Consider the following 20,147-nt stretch of genomic DNA (forward strand, 5'->3'; position numbering starts at 1 on the left):
TTCCACTGTCGACACAGCCAAAAATGAAAAATAATGCTTGGCGAAATCGATTGCAATCGCTGGTTTGTTTTGGATTGGGTTCAGAAATTAAATTATTGATTTGATTTGTATCTTGAATTGTTTTTTTAGGGGGTGACAATCGAGTCTTGGGTGAAGATGTGACCGATATAGATAAAGCCAGTGTTAAGATATAACCGTTACTGCGTTCCACTGTCGACACAGCCAAAAATAAAAAATAATAAAAATATTTTGCGAAATCGATTGCTTGATAAAGACGTAGATATACCAAGTCGAAAAGTTGTCTGCTAATAACCAGTATTGTATTCTATAGAATTGTGTCCTGTATAAATCAAAGATGACCTGTGTTGTTAATAAATAAAAGTTGTTTTTTTTCAGTGAAAAATTATTTGGTATATTTCCATCTTTCTACTGCTATGCTATGCCTATTCAAATTAAACTAATACAACAAAACATTTTCAGTTAAGAAAAACAAGGTAGACACTTTCTTCTTACACGTAACACCCGTTACTAACATGGGTAATATGTTTTACCAAAAATACTTTAGTTGTCATGTCAAAATATAGCTGCTTTGTCATTAGTGAAAGGTAAGCCATCCATGACGTGTTGTACATTCGTCAGTCGGGGTGAATACCTGTTAAACAGCGTTGTTTATATAGGTCCTTACATGGCATGCGCATAGATACTACACTCGGTGAGCTATGGCAGTATAATGTTTACTGTCATATTTTATTCGCGGTAACAGGATGTAATTTAACAAATTCATGGTGTAGGACTTATAAATAAACATTATATTAATACAATATGACACAGATGGATATCCAGATATAAGGAAAGACACCAGGAAGGTAAGAGAAACACTCATACCATATTATTATCTAAGTAACGTTTGATTACCAAAACAATCGATACAGTTGTGGTCAAGGTCAATACTATTAAAGGGGGACAATTCATCTTCCCAGTAAGAATATTTCACATATTACATATTATTTCCTAAGTTGTTAGTAATTCAATAACTGCTGACGGTTTACATTTTTTTTTATTGAAAACTAACTAACGAACCAACCATATTATGTTATGTGTGTGTTTTAGCTACAGTTGTCCTATAGTTTTTCGGGATTTGCATATGAAAGTAATCAACTCTGAAAATCATAAGAAATTAAATGTTTGTCAAAACATAAGTATGAATCGCTGACATAAAGTACGCTTTAGTGGATGGTCATAGTTAACCGCAAAAGAGTAATAAGCAGTTGCACAGTGCCGGACTGGGTCCACCTGTCCGTGACAGGTGGGCCTAAGCTCATTAAAAAAAGTGGGCCTAAGCCTATAAAGAAAAAATAAAAAGAAAAAAAAGAAAGAAAAAAAGAAAAGAGAAAGAAAGGAGAGGGGAAGGAAAGAAAAGAAAGAAGGAAGGAGAGGACAGGACACATGACAGGAGAAAAAAAAATTGCCTTCTTCGCTTTAGTCTGAAATGCTTGGAAAATGGGTTTGCGGTTGTCAATTTTCAAAATTTTCCTGGGGGAGCCCCCTCCCCCGACCACCCTCGGACGTTCGCGTGCCTTCGGTGTGCCCGTGAAGCGCCTTCGGCGTGTACTTGCGTGGGCCTTGGTCAATGACCTAACAGGCACTGCAGTTGCAATATTATATACGATCTAATTTAATATCAGTTATTCCAAAAACGCTGTAATCGTAAAAGATACATTATCTAAAGATTTAGATAAAGAGCTGACCATTCTTGCTATAATAGCTCAAAAATAGATAATGTAAAATAAAAATATTGAAAATTTCATTCAAATTACTTCATTCTTAGCCAAGTTATGACAGTTTGTAGTTTTGACAAGATGTGTGCATAGATGTAACCAGGGCATTGGTATATTCGAGAATTAGCCTCGCTTTCCCATTTTTAAAATAAATTTTTAAATTGCGAACCGTTCAAATCTAGTTAGAATCTTGAGTATCCGATGCCATCGAGAATTGATTATGATCTTGTTTTGTTAATAAATGTCTATTTAATAGTTTATATAACTAAAAAAGGGCTCTGCAACAGGCAGATTTAGCTCTTGCATAATGTATGTTTAATTCCAATTTCTCCAGGAAGGCCAAACACAAGATCTAATTTTAATTCGTAACCGCTGATCCTTATTTTCCCGTTATATCCTTAATTACCTACGAATTGCTCATCATAAATGGATTATATTAATAATCGATACTTTATTTTCAGATATACACCTAGAAAATAACCAGAAAGTAAGCAGAGATTCTTGTTTTCTAATAAGCCTGTACTATTCACGTATAACCAGAAAGTAAGCATAGATTCTTCTTTACTCATAAGTCTGTACTATTCACGTATATCCCCCACACCCACCTCCTCCACCAACTGGTTTTACATAATTTTACATTTTTTTATTTAACGTGCGTGTCCGATAGAAATATACGACATTCCCACCGGATAACTCGTATCTCTCGACAAGAGTGGTCACGTTTCATTCTTTATGAAGTACATGTATAAGCATTGGATTAAATGAAATGGGGTTTAACGTCCTACTGTTCTGCTCCTAACCTGGGCTAATGAAGACGGAAGCATTGGTTTATCAATTGCATATGGTGTAAAAGTATATCATTTGAAAGAAACTTCGAGTATCACCAGATGGTTTAAAGCATAAACATTAACTAAAGCAACGTAATGCTGCTAACAAATGTATGGGCTTTTGTATTATCAATTTGTTATTAAATTGCATAAAAAAGGGGGAAAAGCATTAAATGAAATAATATAATAATTGTACCGAATCTATTTTATAACAAGCACGATCTACGCTGAGATATAAATCTGAAGAAAGGGGATACTATAATCATTAATTAACGGGTCAGAGCCGAGAGGAATACGTGTCTACCTTAACACTTGCACCCCTTCGTCCCCGAAACCCACCCTGCTACGCCACTGTGTAGAAACGTCAATCACAGGTAATGTGGTGTAATCCCCAATTCTACACGCTCCCTGATTCAACTATGAGTTATTTTGTTTTTTGTGTGTCTTACAGTGGCGGCCAGTTATAACATGAACCATCAGAGACGAGGAAAAGCAGTCGTTATAAATAATGTAAATTTTGCTCCAAGGGCGAGATTACGTCGACGCGACGGTTCCAGACAAGATTATGATTCGATGAGCAAATGTATGAGAGGTCTACGATTTGAAGTCGAAGCACACGAAGATAAAGGAAAAGACGAAATTCTGAAAATATTTGAAAAGGGTAAAATCTATAAATATGAAATAACAAATCATTGTAATATTATGTGGACTTTACCCCTAAAAAGTTATGAGTCGACGAAATTTCCTATAGCAAAGTAGTATAAGGTGGTCTTTAAAAGTAAGCACATGGTGCACGATACCCATCATTACTAATGGTATGTAAACTATGAAAGAGAAACATAAGTGGTCTTTAAGAGTAAGCACACGGTGCACGATACCCATCATTACTAATGGTATGTAAACTATGAAAGCGAAACTTCGGTTTGATTGAATAAATGTTAAGTTTATGGATGACATGGACATATGGTACCCACTTACGATGTCCAGAAAGTACACACCAAAGGTGCAAGCTCTAGCATATCGTTAAAAAGTAAGAAATATACACACATATCATAAAATCGAACACCAAGCTTATGGTTCGCTTAAATCAGTATCTTTTATCAATAGTTTGGTATAGGATTGAATAAAACAAACCCGGTTCTGGTAAATGGGGGTGGGATACGGGCACATTTGACATTTCAATTTCTTGTCCTAAACCGCGTGATGGATTTCAACATACTTTTGTAGGCATCTTGCCTGGGGCGTATGTTTTGGATTTGTTTAAATGAATAGAAAGTCTCCGTAGAGACACGTTGATGGGTAAATTTTGACACTTTCTACCAACTTTTCTAAACCGATCGGTATAATGCTTATTTAGATTTTACAAATGACGTTTACAGCCACACAAAGAATTTTACTTGGTACCACCAGACTGGGAGCGCGGCATTTCGTGGAGGAAACTTGAAACATTGTATCTTAACCTATATTTAGGATGCTAAAATCATTACATTATTAACATACCAATACAGCTTGAACATCTATAATGGTCGATTAAACCCAGTCACACTTTTATTTGTTCTAAATTTTGTACTGAAATTGTTTTTTATAAACAATTTCAGTTGCTAAAGAAGATCACAGCAATGCTGACTGTTTATTGGTATCTTTGATGTCTCATGGTGGTGAAGAGGGGATATGTGGTAATGACTACAACAGATACCAAGGAACTGGTTTACTCACTTTAAATGATATCACAGAACCATTTAAGGGAGACAGATGTCCTACCTTAGTTGGGAAACCCAAAATATTCATTTTAAATGTATGTCTTTTTTTATTACTTAGACATTATTCTAAATGATATTTAGAAACAAAGAACTATTTTGTCTAACCGACAGTCAAAAGCCAGAAGAATCCTATGGACGAATTGGAACAAATAATCAAGCAAACATTTATAGATTTATCTGACTCTCGCTACTATTACATTTCCTGCTAATTTCCCAAATTGCAGAGATAAACGTTGGGCTGCTTATACGCCTTTGGGGTCTTGTCTCATACAATTTTATAATGGAAACCACTCTACTTGACTCGGTTACAGACCTTCAGATCTAAAATGCAAGAGTTAAATCCCCACCTCCCATAGGTAAAAAAAACCCCAGGGCAATGGTTCTTTATTAACAAGTCATGCCACAGCGTTGGATTAGAAGGTCATGCCACAGCGTTGGTTCAGAAGGTCTGTCATTGAGTCAAGTAGAGTGGTTTCTATTCCCCGCTTGTTCGTGACAACCTCGTGGTTTTTCTCTGGGTCCACGGGGGGTTGGTTGGCTGAATGGTTAGCGTGCGCGCGCTGTATCATAAAGTCTGCCATTGAGTCGACTGGCGTGCTTTCGAATCCCCGGTTGTACGTGGCAAGGAGTAGGGTCGCCTGTCCAACCTCGTGGGTTTTCTCCGGGTCCTCCGGTTTCCTCCCACTGCTAAAGACCCCTACGGGCAAGCGAAATATGTAAATAAAATTAAACCATATGTTAGTCCCGAAATGACCTCGTTTGTGTCGAATGGACGTAAAACCCCATTTCTCTCTCTCTTTCTCTGGGTCCACCGATTTCCTCCTACTGCTAAAGACCCCTTCGAGCAAACGAATAAATGAAATTAAATTGAACGATGTTAGTCCCGAAATGACCAAGTCTGCGTCGAGTGGACGTTAAACTCCATTTCCCTCCCTTCTTTGTCATGGATGACTGTTGTATTAATGACTTGCATCCGATTTTTTTTTATCAAAGTAACGGTGTACAAATACAATATATATTCCTTCAGGCTTGCCGTGGTGATGAGATAGATCTTGGAGTGGAGGAATATGATCAAACTGATAGCCACCAAAGTTTACCTGCACTGCCAAAAATACACAAGATTCCCTTTGACGCTGATATCTTTGTTTGTTTCTCTTGTTCACAGGGTAAGCCGTTATAACCTGTCTAATACTTTATATTATATCTTAAAATACAGATGTGACGTCACCCTTTGATGTTGGCGTACCATTATTTCAAATAATCGTACGGGCAACTTGCCAATAGTACTTTATTCATACCAGTGAGATATTGGACTAGTGTGACGTAAAAGCTCGTGCGGAGTGTCAGTATTTTAAGATGTTTAATGGTCTCGAGCTTACGACATTGCGTAATATATTGTAAAAACATTCGGGCCTACGGCCCTCATGTTGTTACAATATATTACTTAATGTCTCGCTCTCGACCATTAAACAATACATAATATTTCATACGCTGAATTAAATCGGGTATTATGCACGAGGATTGCTGTGAAATTCATGTGGTCAGAAGTACTGACAGAAAATAGATTTTGATTTTTGCCTCAGCTCTAAAGGGTAACAACGACACTGTACAAATCCAAATCCACCCCCCCCCCTCCCACACACACAAAGAACTAGAAACTTGCACGTTAAATATATTCTTTCAGTTTAGGTGATTGAAGACGTGCCTCCTATTTTGTAAATAGAAGGTAGAAATTACTGGTGAATTTAAATTAAAACATAGCCTTTCGTGTTACTTTACACAAGATTGGTACTATGGTTTTTCCTCAAAGTAGAATTCCCTTCTCTGTGCCTGAAACCGAATATTAGTTTTCCTTTTCTGGGTTTAGATGTATTACTTGAACTTAACTTCATTTCTTGCAGGATATTCAACACTCCGCGATCCGTTTTCAGGATCTTATTTCGTTCAGGATTTATGTAGTGTCTTAAAAGAATATGGCGAAAAGCTTCATCTTAGCGAACTTGTGTTGAAAGTAAAAGAAATGGTAGCAGCACGACAAATTCGAGTACAAGGAAGTGCTGATGCTGAAATGCAGATGCCGGTTGTTCTAGACACATTACGTAAACTGGTGTACTTTGATAAACCTAATACAAGCTTTGTACGTCCACAGCCATCAGAAGAAATTTACAGATTAATTAGACAATTCGATAACTTGTCAAAATGACCAGTATTACAAGACTAACTTTTTAAATCAGTTAATTGAGGTTATTTGTTATGTTAGTTATAATATATTTGAATGGCTGATATACACAAGTTCCTGCTATCGGGCATCTCGTAGCTTTCTGAGCAAAACGTACACTAATGATATAGCAACTGCACTTTGTTCACAATCTCGGTGGAACCACGTTAATATCTTAAGCAAAACTGATATAGCAACTGCACTTTGTTCACAATCTCGGTGGAACCACGTTAATATCTTAAGCAAAACTGTAATGTAATACAGTTTGCTTTCTAAATAGTCCAGCCCAGATAGTTAAAAAGCTAGGCTAATACAATATGCATTGTAAGGATATTATTGGAAGCTTAAGCGCCAGAGATGTGAAGCCTTTTTTATTGTTATGAATAATGTCTTGCATATTTTAGCTGTGGATGTGTAGGTATCATATTTGCTCAGCGGATATTTTGATTATTTTTTTAAAATTATAAGCTTATATAATTTTACATTAAGATTAAAAACTCGTCTCAATATAACCTCTATTTTTTGTACATTATTTATGATATAAAATACATTATATAAAATTGTTTTTAATTTTGTAGTTCTTTAGACGTTGTAGGTGTTAGGTTCATACAGGGAAAAAAACTCATGCACCAGCTGGATTTTTTTTATCAATAGACACTAACACCTTGCACATGAAAAATATCGAAACCGTCTATGGCGATACCAATTTTGATGGTCGAAGATTCACTTGAGGAACCCTTATCTTTGGCAATGATGTCACCAGCAACTGGAATGGGTTTGATGGTAGCTGACAGATTTGGCGAACAAGGTCTTCTCGGGGTCTTCCGGTGTCTTCCTACTGCTAACGAATTTTCGAAATAACATTGTGTTGTATTCGCATTCTACGCACATGCACAATGTGAATAGCCTACACACATTTCTGTTAATGTTATTACGATAAATATATCAGTTAACCGAATGTCAAATATATTTTATTCTAAAATATTAAATTACAATTATGTCAATTGCGACATCTTAAAATCCAATGGTCAGACTGTAAAATTAATCCAATGGACTGAATTCTTACAACTCCCACCCCTTTATATGCCTATATTAGCAAGCTCAAGAATTTGTAGTAAAATGACCAGATATACCAATTTATACAGCATAAGAAACAGATTGATAAGAGATATCAACCGACTGTCAACCATTAATTATAAGAGATAACTCTGTTTATGCATAAATGGTTCAGACTACCAATTATTTGCCCATTGACTTCAATGTTAAATGGCTGTAACATCACAGGCTGTAGATTTTTGCTCAACATTCCGTTGGTCTCAGTCTCTTCAGGTACACATTGGACCGCATTTGGTAATCTGCTCATCATAATTTTGCAGAGGGTTGACCGTTTAGATTTTTTGCTACGGGGATTTGATGTTCCGCTGTAATATCATCAATATTACCCAAAACTGCTATGAAATTGCAAATTTCATCCCTTTTCTCCAATTCTAGACAAAACAGTCAACCAAAAAAGAGGGGTGAAAAAAAATTAAGGGATAAATTGTCTATTTATAACTCTCACTGCATGAAATAGAGGGAAATAATTACTAGTCTTAGTCCAAATGAAATATATACCTAATTCTTACAACTCACACCCCTACAATTATGTCTATTAGAAAGCTAAACAATTAGTAGTAAAATGACCTGGACCCGGTTGCTCAAAACTAAGTTATTTTAACGATATGTTAAACGCTAACGGATCGTTATCTTGATAACTTGTCGTTTGTTAACGGTCCGTTAAATTTCTGTTGCTGGAAAGTCAATTTCATTATCCGTTATCTAACGGATTCATTAAAGTTAATCTAAGAGAATTCTGTTTGTTCATTGGCTGAATTTTAAATTCAATGTACATGTATAGCAACTTCATAAAAGTATTAACAAGAAACTGAAGACAGTGAGACAACCGTGCAGTCTCTTCACAAAACTTGATTAAAGACAAAAACATAACTGTAGAATTTACTATACAAGAAACACTATAAAAAAACTATAGAATACTTTTTTTTTTCCTTTAGAAATTTTAGCATAAATCTGTAGGAAAAATTATGGGATTTGCACTACATAATTATGGGGCCATTATTTCCTACAGGCCACCAAGATTCTGTAAAATAGTATAGAATTTCACCCTGTAGAAAATGGAATTGGCCCGCATCGCCCAACCCTCTAGAATGTTCTATAGAAAATTACATAGGTAATCTATGACTTTTTGCTACAGCCAACTAATGCCATCATTAAAGTTAACGGGGCTTCCAGCAACAACCTTTCTCTCCGTTAAAGTTAACAATCCGTTAACTCCATGTTAACGGATCGTTAAAAGATAACGGAGCTTTGAGCAAACGGCCCCTGATATCAATTTATACAGTGAGCAAGGGCCAAAGCTATTTTTAGTCTTCCTCTCCCTTTTCCTTTTTCCCCCTTTTGCATGGCGATTTTTGTTGACTTTTTGGTGTAGAATCAAGGAAAAGGGTTTGAAAATACATTTTCTGCCAGGTTTTGGTGAATATTCATAATTTTGATGCGGAAGGATACAAGAGTTGAGAGGTTGGTTAGGTTGAAATGTAGGGCCTGAAATTGCATGTTTACTTGTCTCTACTTCCAGCTTGTGTATCTCAAGATTTTCATGATGAACCTCATACGTGCTTTTGGGCAAGTGGTTGCCACATGTTGCTCCATCTGTGGTAGAAAGCGTTCTACCCAACAAAAATTTGGGAAAAAGTTAGAGCCGGTCTAAGATACGAGAATTAACATTGGAGTCAATGGGGAAATCTTTAGTGATCTGTGTCCTGTCTGTGTGTGATAAGGCTGTCACTCATATGCCTTAGTTTAGAAAATATGAAGATTAAATTCTCAGAAAATATGAATAAAATAGTTTGGCTACAGAAAAACTAAAAAAGTTAATTAAAAAAAAAAAAAAGCAAAGTTTTGAAGAAAAATTGTGATTTTACTGCAAATTTCTCAATTTTCAATTTTTATTGAATTTTTAACAGTAAGTAAAATATTCTAATGCCCAATGTTGGCTTATTCAGTCTCAGAAAGCACAGATAAAGTGAACAGTATTGAAATTTCACCAAATTTTGTCTAAAAATCAGGAATATTCACAAAAAAGCTTGAGATTCCCCCCACTTCGATGTAGAAATTAATATTTTCATGACTACTAAAATGAGTCAAAATGTCTTAAAATGCCCATATTTTCTTTGCTAATATAACTTAGATGGGATCTACATGTTTGTCAGATTTAGAAATAGCTCCAGCTTTCCTACAGAAAATTGAAAATTGGTAACACTGAGTTAATAATGTACAGCAGATGGGTTTGTACAAAATGTTCAAAACGGGGGTTGGCTCAATTTTGCCACTATTTTACTCAGAATAAGCATTTTTTTCTTCTTTGAAACATTAAATTCTTGCATTTCCTTCATGTAGGAAGCAATATCCCAGCCTTTCTAGACATTTTTTACTCCATCATTCTGTTTAGAGAGGCAATAAATGCCCCACCCACCCTTTTCTATTAATGTGTTTTGAGGGATTTAAATGGACCTGTGTTGACATGTAAATGATCTTAATTGGAATTTGTGGTTGAATTACAGCTAAGAATGTTATTTTTCACCCAAAAAATTTTTTTTGTGTGCATTTCTAGGATTTCTAACCCTTATTTGTTCAGAGTCAAACCTAGAACCCTGAGGCATTTCAGGCCAATGAGACCATTGTAATTCGAGTCGCCCATTCAGGCGGAATACTTACCCCTCACAGAGACCTTATAAACCTTCCTAAACCCTGCAACTACAATTATTTTTCGCAGCGTAACTGCAGCTGCCACGCTCTAGAGATCAGTTTGAAAGAATATTTTCAAACCTGGTGGGCTTGTTCGGCTAATTCCAAGGGGTAACATATCGAAACTAAGATGCATTACAGATTTTTTTGCATTGCCTTTGAGTGTCTGTATATAATGTGAAGAACGGATGTTACGGTTTAGTTAACACTATGATTTTAAAATATTAGAAAATATTTGAAAAATTATTAATTATCACACTTTAGCGAACAGAATCATTGCATTATATTATATATATTGTTTAGTTATTATTTCATTATCGACACTGATGTTATTTTTTTTACTTTTCTAAATCAATATTTTTATATTCAGTATTTCTATTTTGTATATTCAGTATTTCTATTTTGTATATTCAATATTTCTATTTTGTATATTCAATATTGCTATTTTGTATATTCAATATTTCCATATTTGATTAATAATTAATATTCATTTTGGAATAATAACTACTACTAATAATCATCATTTATTATTAATTGATTGTAAAATGTACTTGCCTTTTGGGATATTAAAGACATTATGTTTTAACAGCAGTATTCTTATTATTTAGGTATCTAATATGAGAACAATCCTGTAGTACAAACTATCAGTTCAAATAGCCTTGGAAAACTATACGAATTCGGATATTTGTGTATGCCCTATGTCTACCCTCTGAATGTTTCTGTACACATGTGATCAACCCTGAGACAATATGACTGATTCTTTTTGTTAAACTGCTCCATTTGTACAAAACCAATACGAAAAGCCACAGGAATTGACTAACACTTCAAAGTCGTCTCTCCTCCCGAGAAGGGGGGCTGGGGGGTGGATGGCTGAATAGTTAGCGTGTGCGCGCTGTATCATAAAATCTGTCATTGAGTCGACTGGCGTGGTTTCGAATCCCCGGTTGTACGTGACAAGGAGTAGGGTCGCCTGTCCAACCTCGTGGGTTTTCTCCGGGTCCTCCAGTTTTCTCCCACCGCTAAAGACCCCTATGCGCAAGCGAATTATTGAAATAACATTAAACCATATGTTAGTCCCGAAATCACCTAGTTTGTGTCGAGTGGACGTTAAACCCCATTTCTCTCTCTCTCTCTCTCTCTCTCTCTCTCTCTCTCTCTCCCTCCCGAGAAGAAGACACAGAAAATCAGCAGAAATAAAAACATTTGATCAAAAGTATATTGCTTATTAACGCGGTTGTGAATACAATAGATCCGAATATATCCGTTAAATTATGTTTACATTATATTTTCTCCAATAGCTATGATTATCAAACAATGATATAGTTTCGGACATTTCGTGATAGGTATTCGTTTGGAAAAGAATGTATTGAATTCGATAACTGCTACGCCTTTGTTTCAAGAATTTAGAGTACAGAAGTTCACCTATCCTTCAATGAACTGTTTTTTTCTGGAGAAAATAATTATGTCAATAAACTCCAATATCCTGTCACGGGATTGGTATTTTCGGATGTATATAGGAATATCCGCTTATGAATTATGTTTTATTGCTTTCATATACGTACCGGACCAACGATTACTGAATTTTATCCTGAATAGAATAATAAGAAACGCCAATGATCGGGGAAAACCATCATGTGATAGGCTTCCGGCCAGTTTCTTTAAAAAAAAACGCCTACTACCTGGAAAACCACGTCATGTGATAGGCTTTCTGTTAGTATATAAGATAAGGTATAAACCGTGGTAGATATTGTACAAATAATACTCACTGTTTAACGGGATATTATATTACATAGTCCATACCCATCCTTGGCTTTACTTATCTATCAAAGTGTAACAATAACAAGGTAAGTAAAATATAGTTTAATGTTGAGACTGGTTATATATACGGTCTACTTGCTGTATCGCTTCGTTCAACTCATTTGTGAAATCAAACAATTTCTCTCAAGTAAAGATATTAGTGATCTATAAATTACATAACATTGACGATTACAAATTAAATTATTATGATTAGTTAAGTTATAATTGTGCCAATATAACATCTTTGGTGTTTTTATCATTTCAGAACCAAAACCAGCAAAATAATCAGTAAGTATTTTTTTTTATTTCATCTAACCTCAAATATACATATATATAACACTTACACGTCACACCATTCGCAAAGATCAGCATCATGACACCGAACATTTTGCTAGCGCGGTAACAGTCCTACGGCCTAAAGTCAGTAGAATACATCGCCTATCATCTGTTATAGTTTGCTTTATTTAAATACGATTTAATATGGACATATATTCACGATTTATCGGATATTCGGTATCATGTGTCCTAACAGCGAAATATCTTACATGGGCACCAATTCGTGCAACGATATTCGAACATGTTCTATATTGAAAATTCATCACTTACTATATTTTTGTTCATTTCAGTGGCATCAAGTTATAGAATGAACAATTATCGACGGGGAAAGGCTGTAATTATAAATAATGTAGATTTTATGGCAGTGAATAATCGTACAGGATCAACAAAAGATTCCACAGCATTAAGTCATTGTCTTTCAAGACTTGGATTTGAAATAAGTGTACACGAAGACCAAACTAGACAGCAAACTATTGACACTTTGGAAAGAGGTAAATTATATAACCGAATTTTATCCGTCTGCGTCTGTCCAATTTCAACAGAAATATAATATTGTTTAGATAAAACAAAAGACTGACAGTCTGTCGTTTGTCTTATTAGCATTACAGAAGACTCAGTTACTCTGGTATATACTAAGCCAAATTAAAAACTTGAAACTGATGAATTTCAACAATTTTTTTTTTCTGGTAAGTCAAATAAATTTTAAAGTGTTTCTAACGATAGTAAGTAGTAAGAAGCCTTTAATTTCATAAAATTGTAAAGTCACGTGGATCACGTGACTTTTGAGTATATAAAGATGAAAAACCTGAAAAACACGTGCAAATACAAACTCGTGACGTCAATCGATGCAAGTTTGCTTAAACTGAACACGCACACGTAACTTGAACTGGAAAAACAAATTAAAATTGTTATTTTCATCTTTGTTAGAAAATGCCGCGCTATAGGTAGGCTCTATGCTGGTGAGTCTGTGGTCACTGTTGCAAGAGCCTTTAATTGTTCACGCCAGACAATAATTAATCTTAGAATGAGAGTGCTTCAAACTGGCACTATTGCCGACCGCCCAAGGGCGGAAGCGCCACGTGTGACGTCACTCCAGGAAGATCAAGCAATACGATTACGTCATCTTAGAAACAGATTTGTCACTGCAACCTCCACAAGTAGAGAAATGTTTGGTGGAAGGGTAACTGCACAACCTGTTCGAAATAGCTTGCAGGCTGCTGGTCTTCTAGCTCGGAGGCCCTATAATGGACCAATATTGACACCTCTTCATCGCCGTAACCGACTTGTGTGGGCCACAAGACACATAAGATTTACTCAAAGACAGTGGAATTCGGTTGTCTTTAGTGACGAATCTCGATTCACTTTAAGATTTGCCGATGGCAGGGTCCGAGTGTACCGCAGACGAGGTGAACGTTACGCTCAAGTATGCTTCAGAGAAATTGACCGATTTGGTGGCGGCAGCGTCATGGTTTGCGGTTCTTTTTGTGCACATGGACGTTCTCCTCTTGTTGTTGTCCAAGGGAACTTAAATGCTGCCCAGTACAGGGATCAGATTTTGCAACCTGTTCCTCTTCCGTTTATGCAGAGACATGGGCCTAACGCTTCAACAAGACAATGCTCGACCTCATACAGCAATTGTTACCCAGAATTTTTTAAGAAATGCCGGTGTACAAGTCCTGGATTGGCCGTCGCTTAGCCCCGACCTTAATCTTATTGAACACATCTGGGACGAACTAGGTCGACGTGTTCGTCAGCAAGTGAATCCACCACTGACGTTGCAGAAGCTTCAACATGCTCTTGCTGAGCAGTGGCGACGTCTTCCTCGGGTAGTGTTTACTAATGTTCTGAGATCCATGAGAAGACGTTGTGTGGCAGTACGAGACGCTAGAGGAGGCCACAACCGTTACTAAACACTTTATTCCGATTGTTCTCCAAGTCTGTGAATTTCATTTTGGGGGGGGGGGGTACTGTGACATCAGGAACGTTATCAATGTCAAGGACTTTCGGCGAGACGTATTCTTGCTTTCTGTTGATGTCAAGGTCGTCTGTGCACAACATAACACTAAAATAGTTGCCTTAAACCAAATATTAAAAACCTAGTCCCAAAAATCCCGAGTGTCAAGTTTTTAATTTGGCTGAGTATATATTGTTATGTAATATTTACCTTCTTTACCCTTAATTGTGAATTAATTGTGAAATGCTCACCTGCAGTTCCAATCGATCTTTGGGGAAGTCTTATATGATAGCCCCAGTTTTAGTTATATGAACCATATTGATGTTCATCTATTTCTGATAATAAACTTTATGAGTTTTGACTCTTAAATTGTTAGTGCAATCGGGGCTACAGTTATGAATTGACCTTTCTGAAAGTTTTATGAAAATGTCAACTGCATTATTGGACCCTTTTTCCAGTTGCCCATGAGAATCACAGCGACGCTGATTGTTTAATTGTATCAATGATGTCCCACGGAGGAAAAGATATTATCTGTGCTGCTGATTATGATCCATCTAGGGGGACTGGTTTGCTTACCTTGGATGATATAACAGACCCATTCAAGGGTGATAACTGTCCTTCCTTAGCCGGAAAACCAAAGATTTTTATCATTAATGTAAGTATCAGTTTATACAGTCGTATAGTGTGAAATATAACAGATCGAGATCGCGATCTATAGATGATCATAAAACAATAAGGTATATTGGTTTTTAGGGGACCAATCACTACTCACCTTCTTCTTCTTCTTCTTCTTTTTCTTCTTCTTCTTCATCTTCTTCTTCTTCTTCTTGTGATTGTTCTTATTGTTGTTCCTGGGGGCGACGCTCTTCACAAAAAGGGCTAAAGTTTCCCCAATTCATGAACGATCAACATGCATTGTAGGTCCTTTGGGTATTTAACTTCGATTGATAGCTGTGATGTTATGATACTACTCAGTTCCTGCGTATATGTTATTACATGTATATTTGTAGGCGTGTCGTGGCGATCAGATAGATCTTGGTGTTGAAGAATGTGATCAAGTAGACAGTATAGCGAATAATAAAGTACCTGCACAAGCTGATTTCTTTATATTCTACTCTTGCTCAGATGGTAAGTTATTTTGTATTATAATCGTAGGCCGATTTTATTAATGACAGGTCAAGATAATTTAAATATAAGCTGTTTGCTTAAACGAGAGATAGCACCAAGTGTTTCAATTTTTCAATATAAAGGACGGATCGGTTTCTAAATAAACGAGATTTATCTTTTTGTACCTTAATAGTCATTTATGAAATGATTTTGAATGAAACAATGGATTTCTTTGTGCTTCACTTGAACAGACAGTGAAATATTTGTGGGGCAAAAGAAAAAAAAAGGCTAGAAATGAATTGTCATGAAGAAGGTTATAGTTAGATGGCATTGAATAAAACAATGGACTTCTCTGTGTTTTATTTGAGTAATAGTAAGGTATCATAGACACCATTATTTATAGGGCAAAAGAAACAGATCCGAGAAACGATTTGTTCGTGCGGTTTCAGATAATCAAAAAGGTAGTATTTAGATGGCATTGATGTTTACGGGCTGAATGGTTAGCACGTGCGTGCTGTATCATAAAATCTGTCATTGAGTCAACTGGCGTGGTTTCGAATCCCCGGTTGTACGTGACAAGGAGTGGGGTCGCCTGTCCAACTTCGTGGGTTTTCTCCGGGTCCTCCGGTTTCCTCCCAATGCTAAAGACCCCAACGCGCAAGCGAATTATGGAAATAAAATTGAACCATATGTTAGTGACGAAATGACCTAGTTTGTGTCGAGTGGACGTTAAACCCCATTTCGCTCTCTCTCTCTCTGTTTACGGAGATTACGGATGACTCTCGTGTATGCAACCTTGTAGTTTGAATTAGTAATCAGTGTGTGCTATGGAAGTCATTCGTTTATGTACATGTATAATAAATCTAACTGTTAACTATTTCTTTGTGTATATTGGTTTGTAGGTTACACATCAATAAGGGAAGAGTCCACAGGGTCGTACTTCATTCAAGATTTTTGTCGAGTTTTTAATGAATATGGGAGACTCTTGCATCTTGGTGAATTGGCGTTAAAAGTGAAAATGATTGTGGCAGCTAGATTACTTCTCGTTGAAGAATGTTCTGATCGTGAAATGCAGATGCCTGTTACAGTGGACACATTGCGTAAACTTGTTTACTTCACGTAAATATCCCTTCACACAATTTCATGGAAAGAATATATTAAGTGTATGAGAAAGCGAGTCTGTGTTCAGTGAAGAAAATGACCAAAAATACCTCAAATATACTTTTGGAAAAATTATTTCATGAATTTTACCAAAGGCTAATTTCCGAAGTGATCGAAGAATATAAACCCAAAACATTATTTAACAGAGAGAGAGAGAGAAATATGTTAGTCCCGAAATGGCCTAGTTTGTGTTGAGTGTACATTAAACCTCTTTTTTCTGTCTCTCTCACAATCGCTGATCACCATTTCTCCCTGCATAATCCACGCTAAAATGGATACATTCATATTGATAATTATGCTTATCCACGTATACAATAATTCCTAATTTTAAATATTTATGAAGCCAGTATTTATTATCTTGTTTACAATATACAATAATAATATTATATAATTATTATGTTTTAAATAATATGAATTTTATTATAATCTTTCTTGATTTTTTTTTTCTACACGTGATTTACTGGGTGGCAATATTTATTGTACACGTGATTTTAGTAAAGTTCGTCAATGTTATATACAATCTGATTACAATCCAGATTGATGTTATATATAGACCTATTCCACTAGATACACAGACCTATTCCAGTAATAATGGTTGGCAATATTTTACTCGAACCTGATTTCGGCTTGTTTCAACTCTTAACACACGACTCCACGAATGTATAACACTTCGTAAAGGCAATATTTTACTCGAACCTGATTTCGGCTTGTTTCAACTCTTAACACACGACTCCACGAATGTATAACACTTCGTAAAGGTAGTCTGACTCGAGGGGTGGAAGGGATTGTTAGAGATACATTCCCGCATACAAACTGTGTGATTTAATGATATATTTGGACTAAAAACATATTCAAACTAATAAGTCTATCAAAATTTTGCCTCAAATCCTTCTCCAAAACATTGTATTCGCGAGCGAATACCCGTGCTATAAAAATCTATTAAAAGAAGCTATGTTTGTGTCACGTGACTTGGCTGACTTAGATACCTAGGAACGGGTTCGAAGCTGGAGGAGAATTCATTGCATATACAAGACGATGTTGTCTTTAATCGCTGTCCATTTATCATAAATGTCAAAGCCTAATTAATTCTCCGATTATCTACTGAAAACGTCTTTTATTCAATGGTATGCAGTTAGTGTTTATTAGTTTATTATCGTATCTTTATCAATTTAATGTAAACTTGCTCATTATCTGTGAATACAGACTGCGACCTTTCGTAATCCAGTGTAGAATAAAAAGCGGAACGAAATAAGATATATCCATATAAGTAATCTAAATATTGTTCTCAGAAACCAATCCTATAGTTAATAAATTATGATCATATTATATAAGTCGTCTAGTCTAATTGATTGTGGACGTTATTTCACACACACCACGGGTTATTCAAACAGAAACGCCTAAACCCCAAAATAATGTATTTTGCTCTGACCACGGGATTCAAATTGCTGTTATTGTTATGCACCATAATAAGGTATAGCGTTTTGTTCAGAAGTAACTAAAGGATGAAATTTAAATTAAAGACCCTCATATGAAATTGATATATTGATCATTTAGGAAATCCACGAAAAGTTTATTATTAGACAACGACATTAAACTCGAAGATTACTACCCAAAATCAAACATCTAATCACCTGATTATAAACTGATCGACAGTTTATTATAGAATAGAGATCTATATGATAATATAAATATATTGTTACAGTAAATACTTTGTGTCACTGTATATAATAATATATATATATCTATGTCACCGTGGTGCAAGTTACATTAATAAATACACTTCAAAGAAAACACACCTCAAAGGGAATTTTATTATCTATTTAATTAACCTTAGTATATATATTTAGTGAAAGCTTGGTATACTATTGGTTTATTAATCATAACACCAGTTATTACGTTCATCATATGTCAGCTTAGTGGCCGTAGCCATGTCATCATGGCAAAGTTTAATATACGTACACACCCCTATTATTGGGCAATAGTTTTACCGATCTAATTATAAAGGTACATATATATCAGTCAGTCAGTGTATATTTTTAATATCATGTGGTCAGATTATTCTTTAAAGGCATATCCTGGGGAAACCCCAAGATAGGTGTCTGCGATGTCGTAGTTTATTGATATCAGAAATTAGTACAGGCTGACTGCTTACTACACACGAACTTTTGAATTAGAATAGAGCCAAAAGGTAGGTGGGTCTTTGTATTAGGCATATTTGACGAAATTTACATATTTCACAGACAGTTTATCACTTATTTGTTTATTTTTATGGTACCCACAAAACTGAATTTAATTACCTAATTTATGGCAACCCAATTTAATAACACATGACACAATTATATGGAATACAAGTTACTTAGACGTTTAATACACTGATATACTTAGTCTGCGTCTCTTTTATTACGCAGCCTACAGACTGAATTTAATATGGGTCTATTTCACAAACGCATAGATATAAAAGAAATATGATATACATAATGTAGGTAATAGATTTCTATACACACCTGCATTATCAAATAACATAACGACATACCTGGTCTACAGTATGTAATATAAACATATATTACAAACCTTACATAACTTTATAACTAGGCCTAAACAGCGAGCTCGCCATCTTGTGGCTATTTGTTGTAATGTTTTGTTTAATGATAAAGAACATCGTGGTCACCTGCAATATAATTTTATTACTAACTCTACCCCTTTTTTAGTTGAGCGCACAACTATATTAGACCTGGCCTACATTAAGTTAAATGGTATCTTGTTCACTCAAGCTAAGAGAACATACAGTACACACAGAATTATAGATAAAAACACTATAAGTTATAAAGTGCAGCATATCCACGGGTGATATTACATATGGGAAATTACTCTTATTGGGTTATGCCTGTGGACTGACACCGTGAAATGTTTGTTTATTTGTTTGTTTTACTTTTATAGATAAGAAATAAACCAATGTAAAGAAGACTGTAAAAGTAAGTGTTTATCTTAAAATATCTATCATTTAACCACTTTAATGTAGCGACGTCGGAGCCTGGTCTACAAATGTCCATACAATACCATACCTTGCTCAATGTGCATACAATACAGATAATGGGAGAGGTGGACGAATCGTGGCAATGGGGCTAGGGGTATTTGAGACGGTGTTGAGGTCCCCGGTTGCATTCCCTACACCACTGAATAGGGCTTAACTTCTTACTTTTCAGCTACTGAAGAAGTATGTACGCCATTTAATGTGCTGTAAGGAAAATTGTCCCCGGACAGCGGTGCCACATATTCTTATTTTGAGTTTCATGCTACCCTAGCTCTTTTATCGAGTTTCGTCCCATCTGAACGAATGGACGCAATTCCATGCCAGACTGTCCGCCTTGAATTATTTACAAAAAAAGATTGGGGGGGGGGGAATCT

The 20,147-nt window shown here is 35.7% G+C and overlaps 2 long non-coding RNA genes across 2 annotated transcripts; both read left to right on the forward strand.

Annotated features, from left to right (window-relative positions):
- Positions 1-683: 683 nt before the first annotated feature.
- LOC126810935 (uncharacterized) lies at positions 684-4,394 on the forward strand. The gene is made up of 4 exons (XR_007675328.2): positions 684-866; positions 2,240-2,321; positions 3,057-3,266; positions 4,204-4,394. It is a non-coding gene; the product is annotated as an uncharacterized LOC126810935 (long non-coding RNA).
- Positions 4,395-12,116: 7,722 nt separating this feature from the next.
- LOC126810937 (uncharacterized) lies at positions 12,117-17,139 on the forward strand. The gene is made up of 6 exons (XR_007675330.2): positions 12,117-12,231; positions 12,450-12,472; positions 12,811-13,011; positions 14,933-15,129; positions 15,485-15,602; positions 16,484-17,139. It is a non-coding gene; the product is annotated as an uncharacterized LOC126810937 (long non-coding RNA).
- The last annotated feature ends 3,008 nt before the right edge of the window (positions 17,140-20,147 follow it).

Source organism: Patella vulgata, chromosome 2 (genome assembly GCF_932274485.2).
Source record: "Patella vulgata chromosome 2, xgPatVulg1.2, whole genome shotgun sequence".
NCBI lineage: Eukaryota > Metazoa > Mollusca > Gastropoda > Patellidae > Patella > Patella vulgata.